The sequence below is a fragment of the Phalacrocorax aristotelis genome, chromosome 1 (assembly GCF_949628215.1).
Source record: "Phalacrocorax aristotelis chromosome 1, bGulAri2.1, whole genome shotgun sequence".
Classification (NCBI taxonomy): domain Eukaryota; kingdom Metazoa; phylum Chordata; class Aves; order Suliformes; family Phalacrocoracidae; genus Phalacrocorax; species Phalacrocorax aristotelis.
The window spans coordinates 69,840,952-69,852,842 of record NC_134276.1 but is presented as its reverse complement, the minus strand read 5'-3'; the positions used below and the strand labels follow the sequence as shown (position 1 = coordinate 69,852,842).

Sequence of the window (11,891 nt, the reverse complement as noted above, 5' to 3'; positions counted from 1 at the left end):
GTTGTAAAGGACTCTGTGACTTTATCTTATATACCACTTTTCACACTTGGGCTGAACACCACATACCCATCTCCACAAGCATGGTGTTCACCAGCAAAATCCCCACAGAGGGCTCTTACGCAGGAACACGGATGCCTGAGAAGGCTATGATGTGCATACCGAACTTACTGTGAGACAAAACGTCTGCTTCATTCAACTCCATTGCAAAAGGGAGAACGCAAGCACACCGTTACACAATGTCCTCCCCCCTCAGCTCACGTGCAAAATCACAGGGCAGCTGGGTTGTCAGGATCTTCCGACTTTCTGCTGCATGCCGCCTTTAATGTTCAACCCGAGTTGGACGTTCCCATCTCAGTAAGTAACTTTGGGGGTAGCTGAGGAAGCCCCCACCAGCAACTGCTGCGGTGGTGTGTTGCAGAGCCACATTTGGTGCTGCCATGCCGGCTGCCTGCGTTTACTGCAAGAGGGAAACGAGACGGAAAAGATCTCGCTGAGGCTGTACGGTTCTTGTGGGAACGGACTGCAGCAGTGCTAGAGCCAGGGCTGCCCCTTGTTATTTGCCCCTGTAATTTAGTGTATGTTCACCCACAGATTATATCATCTGCAAGGTAGAGAGGAATTTGTTTTTCTCCTCACCCAGCTGCAGTTAAATTCCTAAGAATTAAAAACCTGTTCTTTAGCGAGACCTTGACATGAGCACTGATATCTCCTGGATGTTTATGAGCCAAGGCCACAGGGGTCCCTCCTGTGTCTTTCAGCTGAGACAGCTCTCTGGTAGTTATTGCTTCTGCTAGGAGAACTGAGGAGATAAACAGGCTGTAACAGTCAGCTTCCCTCACAGAGGTTCTTTCCCTGTGAGAAAGTCACTTTGAGACCTATTCTGCGTCCCCTCCCCAACAGTGCCTCTGAACTCTCTTTCATTTCAAAGGTTAAGCAAACAGGCAGATTATTTTCTCCTCTACATGCATGCTTCCAAGGTTGAAGGACTCGTTTGTACTCGAGTTGCGGAGAACACTTAATGATTTTGTTTCACTAAGGCAAAATGAGAAAGGAAAACGATATTTAGGCAATTTCATTAGAAAAACATTTGCTTCTTTGTTTCTGTAACAGAAAGATTACTGGGTAATCTCTGCTGTAACTGATTGGGGATAGCTGGTTGCATCAGGTATGCTGATGGAGCTAATATTGATGGGCCGAGCATGCAAAGCATACGCATTCCCCTCCGGAAGACTTGTAAGATGCCTCAGACCAGGAACTTGCAGAACAGCTGCCGCATAATGGTATCCCAAGGTACAAAATGAAAACTAGGCAGGAGGCAGGACAGCTCAGAGCAGTAGCAGAGAGTCAGGGGCAACTGAACTTGCTAGAGCACCAAGGCAGCCCACCCAGCTGCTGAAGGCTGGGGAGGTCTGAGGAGAGGAGGCAGCTCAGGCAGTTAATCGCTGCTCAGTGTGGAAGCTGTGGCATCAAGTGATGCAGTGATGACTTCGACCATTTGGGAACTCACCCTTCATTCATGAGGGGTGGCATCCCAGATCCCCCCTACCGACACCCCTGCCAGCAGGTGAGTAGGAGGCAGGCAGCGGGGCTGCCCTCAGCTAGGCGGGACAGAGGTGGGGAAGGGCTTCGCCGAGGGAAGGAGGAACCGCTGGCCGGTGCTCTCACGCTTTGCGCGGGCAGGGGATGTGCCCCTTCCCCACAGCAATGCAGCCGATTCGAATTTTGTCGTTTACCAATAAAAAGGGGACACTGGCTGAATTTCATAATCCACTGTGGATTTGTTTTTACCTTAAGGAGTTTATAATTCACAAACAAAATGCATTACTTTAGCATAAAGTTTATCAAACGTTTATCACCAAAAGTCAAGACTTCACCCTGCAGCTGAATTTGGTATAAATCTGACTGGTTTCTTTTGCAGAAAGCCAATTTAGGAACCAATTCTATGTTTTAATGGGCATGAAAACAGCTCCTCTTTGGTCATTGTAGTAGATTACAGCTTGTAGTCTGACATCACTTAACTGCGTAGCAAATTATCTGAAAATGAAAACTCCTATTAGGACACTTAAAAAAATTCTGTTTCAAAATGACTATTTAACAACCATCAAAGCATCTTTATAGAAATGTCACTACCCTCGTTACATCTGTACCTTTGGTTGGTTTCTTTTCCCCTTTCCAATTTTCTCCCAGCATCTTGCAGCTTGTCTATTATTTGGATGTATAATTAGAAATCCATTATTATGTTTTATGGAGATATAAAGAGTAGGAAGAAAGCTGCGTGACTACTTTTTACATGCAGCATGCAAATTATCCACCTTGTGTATTTTGGCTCTGAATGTTCCGCAGATGTAGTTTCATTTCCCTTGGATCTCTGTTTACCCATTTTTATTGCTAGTCATCAAGTATAGCAGCAGAAAAATCAAAATAGGAGGGGGGAGGGACCTTCCCATAGAAGCAGCTTAGCAAGCCCCTGCTGCAGAGCGGTATCAACATTAATGTGCTTCACCTACACAGCGCTGTGCACAGCCATTACTTATAATACATGGTCATGGAAATGGTAGGGGTAATCAGCATCGCGTGAGAAAATGGTCACTGCCAAAGCTGAATAGTTGGGAAAGTGCTTTGAAGGATATGATTTAAAATGTTCTACGCAGATACTATGTGTACTGAGAAAGGATGCAGCATGGGGCTTCAGCTCAGACCAAGCAAATGCCTCTTTCCTCAGCCTGACTCTTCCAGAAACATTTGTTCTGGTCTTGCCCAAGGATAATACCCCGCTGTCGGATACACTCAGGATCTGATCTGAAGTCAATGGAAATCTTATAGACTTCATGGCCCTTTACATCAGGCCCATATGTTTTTGAGGATTTAAGATCTGACCCTTATCCCCTGTGAAATCCTACCAACGCATACGGCACCGAGCGGTTTATGGGCGGCACTCCCGCCATGGCTTCTTTAGATTTGCCATTCTGGGGGAGAGCGAACAGGGTGGAGGTTCGTCCCTTCTCCCTTTCCCTCCCACCAGATAAAAATGTCCCGAGCCAAGGGGCTCCTCCACTCTCTGAGGTTTGTGACCAGAAAGGTCTGGCGAGGCTCCTAAAGCTGGCAAAGCCTCCGGAGCTGTGGCTGCCCCTTTCAGCACGGCATTAAATGCTGAATGCCCTGAGAGCGCTACGAGCTTTGCTGTGCCTTTTGGAGGCACTGCCACCAAGGTCAGCGCCCCTTGTTGCACCCCTACCGGTGTTTCCCCAGGCAACAGGATGCCTCTAAGAGGGGAGAGGCCTCAGTGCCATGGCCTTAATGCAAAGAGTACTTTAAAAGGGCATTGGATGTTGGGTCTGATGTAAGTGTATGGAAGTGACTCTTGGAGAGATTATAAAAGCACATAATCTTTCTTCTTTTTTTTTTTTTTTCGGGGGGGGGGGGTGGGGTAGGAGGAGGGTGCCAGTGTCTGAGGAGGAGCTGGCTTCACAGGAAAGAAGGAGCCTCCTTAATGGGGGTCTGACAGAGCTGTGATATGGGAATTATTATTGCACACAGTTCAGTGTTCTGTGGTTTAGTGGCTCACTGTAACTTTATGACTATTAAATTTTAAAAAGAAAAAAGAGCAAAGTGCACCTAGTAGGTATGCATTTAAAAAGAATTTTTTTTTCTCTAAATACTATTTGATCTAATTCCTTTAGCCACTGACTGGACAAAAACAGATATAACATCTCTCCAATATACAGGTTTTCCCCCATTCTGAATTGCTGCTGGTTTTACTTAGCTTTTAATTACACTTAACTGGCAAAATAATACATTGCCCAAGAGCATCAGTCTCTTTTAGTCATGGTAAAAGCAGGAAACAGATCCGGTCAACCAGACATTGCCACTTAATAATAAAGTAGTATTTGATCAGTGTATTATATGCATATACATACACATATGCATCCAGGCATTATACACACATATTATGTGTATTAGAAGAAGGGAAGATAGTTTATTCTTTCTGATTAAAAAAAGAAAATGATTTCCTGAGCTAATTTGATAGCTATGCTACAGTTGTGACTTAGGGAAGTCATATAGCCATAAAGACTGGAACGATTCAGAATAATATTGCAGTTAAGAAGTTCTTATGGTACTGGGCTAGGACGTGGGAAATAGTTCAGCTCCTTCTCCTTTCCAGAGCTTGTGTGTGACTACAGAGAAGTTGCTTACTGCCTGACCACGAGCTGCAGGAATGTGGTGACACTCGAACAGTGGGAATGGCACTGGAAGTCTGTTAAGCTCTTGGTCTTTCTGACAGAGTCCGAGCTTTCAGTAGAGAGTCCAAATAAGAGAGTGCTAATGCTTGGCACCCTGACCTTGTCTGCCCATCCTGACGGCTGCTTGCAGGCAGCCTGCAGCTCGTGCTGCTGCCCTCGTACTGTGTCCTGAGTCAAGCCCTCATGTCCGACAGCACCAGAGGTGCTGCTCTCAGAGAACAGCAGCGCTGCCTCCTCATCTGCTCCGAGTTGGCCACCAGCCCTCCAAGGGCTCAGTTCAACAGTCTTTTGGGACTTTTTGAACTTAATATGGCTGCACAGATTTGAGCTGGTGGTCAAAACTGGCCTATGGATTTTTGGAATTTCAGATGAAAAAGAATTGTGTTTCTAGGATTCAGGATTCTAGATTTGGTCTCCAGCGGGACAGCGGCTCAGACCCTTTGCTTCTGCTGCTATTAGCAACACTGGAGAGGTATGATGAAAGGCCATTGCTTTGGGGTGGCAGCAGCCCTTCCTCAAAAACAAGTGATATTCTTTCTCTGTGTCTTCACCTCCCCTTTGATGGTGGCAGCAGCAGCCACACTGGCTCTCCAGGAGCCCCGTGTGTGTGAAAGAGGCAGCAACGCTACGGCCAGTTTGTTGCATCCAGAAGCTTTTTCCCACAGGCGATGCACTCGCTGTGTCTGGGCCTAAGCTGTCCTGCTCACCAGGCGGGAGAAAGTGTCTTTGTCCAAACTGAACATCCACCACGGTCGTAGCCAGGCACGACCAAAAAGCGACTAGGCTGCATTTATGCAAACCTACATACATTTAGACAAGGAGGGCTGCCATAACATTTTAGCCTTACTTGAAGAAGAGAGTGGGACACTGGGGTTGTTGCTTGCGTATCACCACGGCTGACAACAGCTTTATCCGAACCCGTGGCTGGGGACTTAGGTCAGTGCCGTGATGCGGTCTGGCCACGTATAGACCAGAAAGACTCCAGCTCCATCCCGTCCCGTTATGGGTTGTCTCTTGGAGGTCCAACAGCTGTAGAAACCATTTTTAATCACTAGTTTAAGAAGATATATCTCTGGATACATCCAGGGAGTAGATCTGTTGAGGAAGCAGGTGCCGGTTTTCCATAGTTACTTTTAAGAGCCAAGTTGTGCTTTAGTGCTGATTTTTAGTTTTAAGGCAATATTGAGAATTTAAAAACCCTTCTTTTTTATTTTTTTTTAATTTATTTTTTATTTGATCCAGCTGGAGCTTGTACTTCCTCTTTAACTTTTTCTTTTATTATTTAAAATCCTTAATTATCCGAGACAAAATTGGTAAGGAAATCTGCAGAATCTAGGGATTCCACAGAGCTCTCTCTATAAACACTCAGGCTATTCACTGTTGCCAAATAGACATGTGCCAACTCTGAAACACCCACCCACTCCCTCCTTCTGCTGCAGCAAACTAATAAGCGCATTGATTACATTCATTTAAAGAAAAACACTGCTCTTTTAATCCTTACATTCCGCATGCTTTAGATTTCTGATTACGAGAGATATCCTGTTTATCACACATCATGTGGTGAAAAAGCTGCTTGACACACCTCAACACATTAGATATTTTAAAAGAATATTTTATAGGGTACCAGCAAGTGGTAGTAGGAGATAATTATCATTTCCTGCAAGCTGTTGTTGTACTATTTGCAAGACGAACGAGAGGTCTCTTAAATGTGGTTTTTGTAAAGGTCCCTTAAATGCCTTCAATCCCCCCAAACAAAAATGTTCACATGCAGTTTCTCTCTTCCTTCCCTCTCCTCTTTCCCCTGCTCTCCCCCAAATCTGGAAGAACTTTGTTAAAACAAAGACAACCACGTGATGCCTATTTCACTGCTCTATAGAAATCGGTCATTAAGAATGACAATTTTATGGTTATATATAGGTTTATATGTATACATATATTATATAAAAGCAAACACAAAATCATATGCATGGATTGTATATGACTGATAAAACACATAGTGCACTTGAAACCCACTGCTTTAAAGAGTTGAACAACTTGTTTGGTTGAAGACTGGCAGGAGTGTCATGAGTTAGGGGCTAAAGCCTTTCCCAATGTCCCGTGCAGCTGTACGCATGTATGTACATAGACAAGCTTGCTTTCCTCCGGTGGAGGGTTGTGGAAGGTGCCCACCAAACCCCATGGCGATGGAGCAGGCCACCGGTGCTCCCCGGGGTCTGACCCCAGCCAGGTGTCTCAGAGGTGCGGGTGCAGGGAGGGGAGGTAGGCAGGTCCCCAGTGGGGCAGCTGGTGCTGGATGCCACCTGCAAGCATCTCAGAAATGAGCAACAAACTCATATGAAAGCTGTGGAAAACCTTGCTCAAAATCCTCTTCTGGGCCTGTTTGAGTTTACAGCAGTGAATTTTGGATCCCGGCATTCGGCACACCTGAGCTGCAGTGATGTACCAACCACGGCACTGCCTGTACCCCTAAAGGCAACCGGCAATACCATTCCTGATTTCTGAAGTTTCTGAGGCTCCCAACCATGTGCAGAGGCTTCAATGTCCTCTTGAAAACACCTAAATACAGTATCTTAGACCAGGTTTTTAAAAGTATTTATTACTTAATGACTACGGCTATTGAAGCATGACCCCTGTTTGGGATATTAGGTCTCACTTGTCCTTTAGGGCCAGTTGTCCTCCCAGGCTCAGTGGGAGCAGTGCCCCACTCCATCAGCATTCCCATCAGTCCCCAGTTGAGATCTCGCTGAGAAAAGAAGAGCCACAGGAGCTGGTTCTTGCCCTCTGCTCATTCTTGGATGACGAATACACAGCCTGTGCTCTTTACTTCTGAGGAGAAAGGCTGGCCCTGCTTGCCCAGCTCTCCTGGTTTCTTTGAAGTCTGCTGTTCCCCACAGCAACATTTAAAGCATCTGTTGGTGATGACTGCTGTAATCTAATATCAGCCTGCAGTTTTTAACAGGAATTTCGGGAAGGAGGTGGGAAGTACTGGACAGAGAGTCCCCGTAGAATATCAGCTCAGCGCCCAAACTGGTTCTCAGAAACGATATGTAGCGCAGTCTGCACGGCAGGTACAGTGGGACGGGGAAACAGCACTGAGCTGTGGATTAAGTAAGAGCAGATAAAGGGAGGCCCTTCTGCAAATATTATACATGAATATGAATTAATAACAGAAATTATGCTCTGCAAGTTGGTGAGAAAAGTAACTAACTATGCAGCTGCCAGTGGGCTTTAAAAACTTGGTTTTGGAGCCTCTAAGGGAGGCTTGGAGGGAGCGTGCCGTGGAGCGAGGCAGAGTGTGAAGGGAAGCACGCCCGAGTTACAGTCTGCTTCTTGGTCTTGCATTAAACCAACAGGTTTGAGGAGGGTGGAGAGGGTGTGTGTTTGTTAAATGGGGAAAATACCCAGCACCTAAGTAATGAACCAGAATCCTGGTGAACTCCCCTCGCTTGAAATAACATACTTCTGAAGAGGTTCGATGGTAGGATGCCAGCCGTGTTTGCTAACCAGCAATGTCACACAGCAGTGTTGGTAACAGTGCTCTGCCACGATAGTGCCATGCTTAGCTTCCAAGTCTCAGTTATTTTACACTGCTGAAGCTCCCTGACAAGACCTTAACTTTTAGACTGGCAGTGCCCCTGGGAGCTTGCCAAGGGATTAAATCATTGGTAATGATGCAGGACGTTGCCTGTAGACTCCCTGTAGCCTCTGCAGGATGCCTGCATGCAAGAACCATCCTGTACAGCTTTGTTCTCCTTTTTTTTTTTCCAGAAAGGACAGGATATCTGCAGGTAGCAGAGAAATCTGCGTGAATCTGAGCTGTCTTACTGAACTTCAATATCTGGGTTTCTGAACTTGATGCTGTGTGCTACCGTCACAGAGTGCAGAGACTTGTGCATCTATAAAAACAGTTAACATAACCCAGTTAAGTGGTGGGTATGATGTGGTGTGAGTCCTTAAAAACTGCTGTGCTCATTCCTCACCTGGAGTGCAACCTTTAGGATTAAAGTTTGTTTGAGGTCAGAAGTCCTGTCTCCACATCATGAAACTCTACTGCTACGGCTGAAGTAGGATCGATGCTTCCGCAGCTGCTCATTCTTCAGGTTAGTGCCTGTTCATATTTCTCAGTATAAGCATGTATCCTCAGTTACCGATGCTTTTTTGCTAGTTACCTTTAACACAACTATTTATTATTGGCCAAAGCCATGAATACTTCTAAAAAAATGTATCTTTTTTCCCCTTTTGCTTTATTGGCCTTTAAATTACTAAGGGAGATGTCTGAATTTTTCAGTTAAACCCAGCTAAATGTAGATATTAACATAAAACTGTTTGTTTGGGTATTTTTATTCTATATACTTGCAATCTCCATAGCTATTCTGGTAGGCTTTTAAAGGCGGAATTTACTAAGAAGCCTTCCTAATATTTTGACTGCTAACCAGATTTTTTTCCTCTAAGAATAGCTTTTCTAATGGAACAATTCAGAAGACGCGCTATCATCATATCATAATGTACCGTGACAAGGACTGTTCAGCTTTACGTTTTGGCGTTTAATGTATTGTCAGCTCTTCACTGTGTCTGGCAAGGGTGACTTTAAGCAACCAATACTGTAGAGAAGTACTTGATACATTTTTTTGTAGTAAAAGATTCAGGACAAATTGTAGCATATCTTCTCTTGCTGTTTTTAAATTGTTTTTAACACGCATGTTTTCTGTCTGATAACTTCCAGCAGAAGCAAATGGCACCAGCTGGAGACTCTTACAATTCACCTTTGCAAAGCTTCTGTAGACTTTCCAAGATTCAGTAGAGATTGTGCCTGTCCTTGGAAAGAAGGGAGCAACTAGCTCACGTAGAAACCCAAAAGACACGGAAATCATGGCTCTCAGTAGAGGGATTTTGTTGGTAAAACGTAGTTCGCTTCCAGAAACTTAATTGCATTGTTGTCTAAATATGAACTGCTTCGTCATGGGCTTGGATTATATGTCACAAATAAGGAAATTGTAAAGCTAGAAATCACCTGGAATTTTCAAGTGCTGATGAGACGCCCTCTATAGGGCTCGGTAGAAGTTGTAAAAGCAGTTCTCTAAGTCTAAAGGACTTGAAAACAGCTGAAAAAATAAATTTATGCTGGAGAAGCTTGTTCCTCTCACCACATGTTTTCTCTGCTGTTCCTGTTGAGACTTTCTGCTGCAGTGATCCTCCTTACAGGGAGGATTCCCAGAGGGCCTGAAACCTTTCCAATCTTATTGCTTATACACTTTCTTTTCTTGACAGAACAATATGAAATAGTTGACCTTGCCCAGAGCAATATATCATTAAAGCTAAACAAGATGACACTTGTACTGTGTCTTGGTCTGGAGCTGTCTAAAGCACTTTCTGAATTCTGTGGAACAGGAGGAAAAACTTTCAGGCAATTGAAATACATGTGATGCTAACCAAATCATGTTTCTTGTTTTAACATAAATTTATGGGTATATTAGTACACTTGTTTGAAATGAAGAAACTGAGTGGTTTACAGCTCAGAAGCTCATCTTGAAATATTTATGTATCATACAGTATATTGAATTAATACTTGGACTGGATATTTTGAAGAACCTCTGAGAATCTACTGACGTGCTTTTGGCTAACATCTGTGCTTTTCTGGTGACCAGTGGAGGTCTGTCAGGATGTTTTATCCCTCATGTTGGATATCATGTTGGAGAATAGAGGGAGCCCCACTGACATTAGCTACTGTCAACAGCATTTCAGTCAACGGGGGGCCAGGGAGGGCTAACAGAGGCCAACAGGGAAGGGGGGTACACAGCAATTCTCTGGATTGAACACAAGAAGACAAGAATTAATTTTTGACAGACAATAAATCTAGTCTTCTTTTTTTTCCTTTACTTGGGAAGGAATCCCGCACATTGTAGGTCCCGTTCATGCAGTCTTTCTATCCACTTGCCTAATTGGGCAAATATTTTAATGTCATAGTTCTCTTCACCTCCTTCTCCCTGGCACCCCTGAGTCAATGCTTCAGGGGCTTATGCAAGCACTGCTTCTGTTACGATGCTTGTGCCACCCAGGGACCGGTGGCCAGCCTCGGGCTGGCCAGGGTATTGTAACTGTTGAGCTAAGGAGAAAGATGCTGCAACCCATTCATGAAAACATGCAGACAGCGTGGGCAATACCCTACTCCGGGCAGAGTTCTTGTCTCCCCACTAGCTAGGTGGAGCTCCTTTACTTCAGTTCTCCTCTGTGCTTGCACAAGACGGATAGCACTGAGCAGGGGGAATCACAGAGTCATAGAATCATCTAGGTTGGAAAGGACCTTTAAGATCATTGAGTCCAGCCATAAACCTAGCACTGCCAAGTCCCACTAAACCATGCTGCTAAGTGCCACATCTACACGTCTTTTAAGTACCTCCAGGGATGGTGACCCAACCACTTCCCTCGGCAGCCTGTTCCAGCGCTTGGTAACCCTTTCAGTGAAGAAATAACCGCATAAACAGGATCATTCTCCTTTCTGCATGATCTTTCCCCGTGATATACTGGCTGTTACGTATTTTTCCCCATACACCAGAGCCTTACTAGGCTGGAGTGCCATTCACAGCACACTTCCCGCCCTGGAGATTGTAGTCAGCCCAGATGGCTCTTTGTCGCTAAGTATACGTGAGTGCTAAATTGAATGTGCGCTCTTGTCTAATATTTAACAAAGCACATTGAGTTAATGACTAATGTTTCATTATTGCAGGAAGCTTTTAGTACCAAAAGGTTAAGTGGTTCATTTGAATATCGCCCGAGCAGCTTTGCCTTGTCGGGATTTTTTTTTTCCCCTAAAGTTAATTTGCTATTGTTGTGATCAAGTCTGACAAGTGGTGGGTAAAAGCAAAGGCAGGTTATGGGGTTCTGTTTCCATGACATAATTTTACTGGTATTTAGCAAGTTAGATTTTACTCAGCTGAACATCTAATTTGCATGGACCCTTATTCAGGGATGAAAGGACTGTTCTGAGCATAGGCCATCTTCCGCTGGGAATTATTTGCATCAGAGGCAAAAGGCTTGAGGGGAAGTGGTAGAAAACCGGGCAAAGTTAATGGAGCTAGAAGAGGTTACCAGAGCTACCAGAAGAGACTTGCTATGCATTCACACAGGTAGGGGAGTAGGCTTAGGAATTATTGTTAAATATAAAATTCTAGTGGTTGAATGCTACTAGCAAAGCACTACGGAAACAAGTTTTTCTACAACAACATTAATGATATAAGCCGCTTGAGACATATGGTGATAAAAAGCTGCCATGTTGCTTTGTTTATGCTGAGCTCTCAGTTCTTTGAATGAATTTTTTCAGTGAAAAGCGTATTTCTAACAGAGGGGTTCACCATGTCTTTTTCAGTCTAGTTTGTTGAGAAGGGGAACACACATCAAACCCACACATTCCCGCTTTGCTGCTTTCCTGCACAGGAGCAGTTTATGAAGCTGGCTTCTGAACCGTGCAGGAAAAACATGGCTGTTGCAATTAATCAGCTTTTTTTCTTCCGTAGTCACTGTAGTGACTTTGCCACCCTACGGCAGAGTGTAACGCTAGATGTTCGCCTGTGGCTTTGCAGCACCGGCATTTTTAGCATAAGTTCTTCTCAGGTCTCTGCGTTCCGGTTGTCTTTTGAATAGATTTGGATACTT

At 44.6% G+C, this 11,891-nt stretch overlaps 1 long non-coding RNA gene across 2 annotated transcripts; it reads left to right on the top strand.

The window, feature by feature from the left end:
* Window positions 1–234: 234 nt before the first annotated feature.
* LOC142056849 (uncharacterized) lies at window positions 235–10,870 on the top strand. Of its 2 annotated transcripts, none has more exons than XR_012660438.1 (3): window positions 235–354; window positions 8,010–8,341; window positions 8,965–10,869. It is a non-coding gene; the product is annotated as an uncharacterized LOC142056849 (long non-coding RNA). The 2 variants fall into 2 exon arrangements; XR_012660439.1 differs by lacking the exon at window positions 235–354 and adding an exon at window positions 477–1,564 and having other exon boundaries at window positions 8,965–10,870.
* Window positions 10,871–11,891: the final 1,021 nt, after the last annotated feature.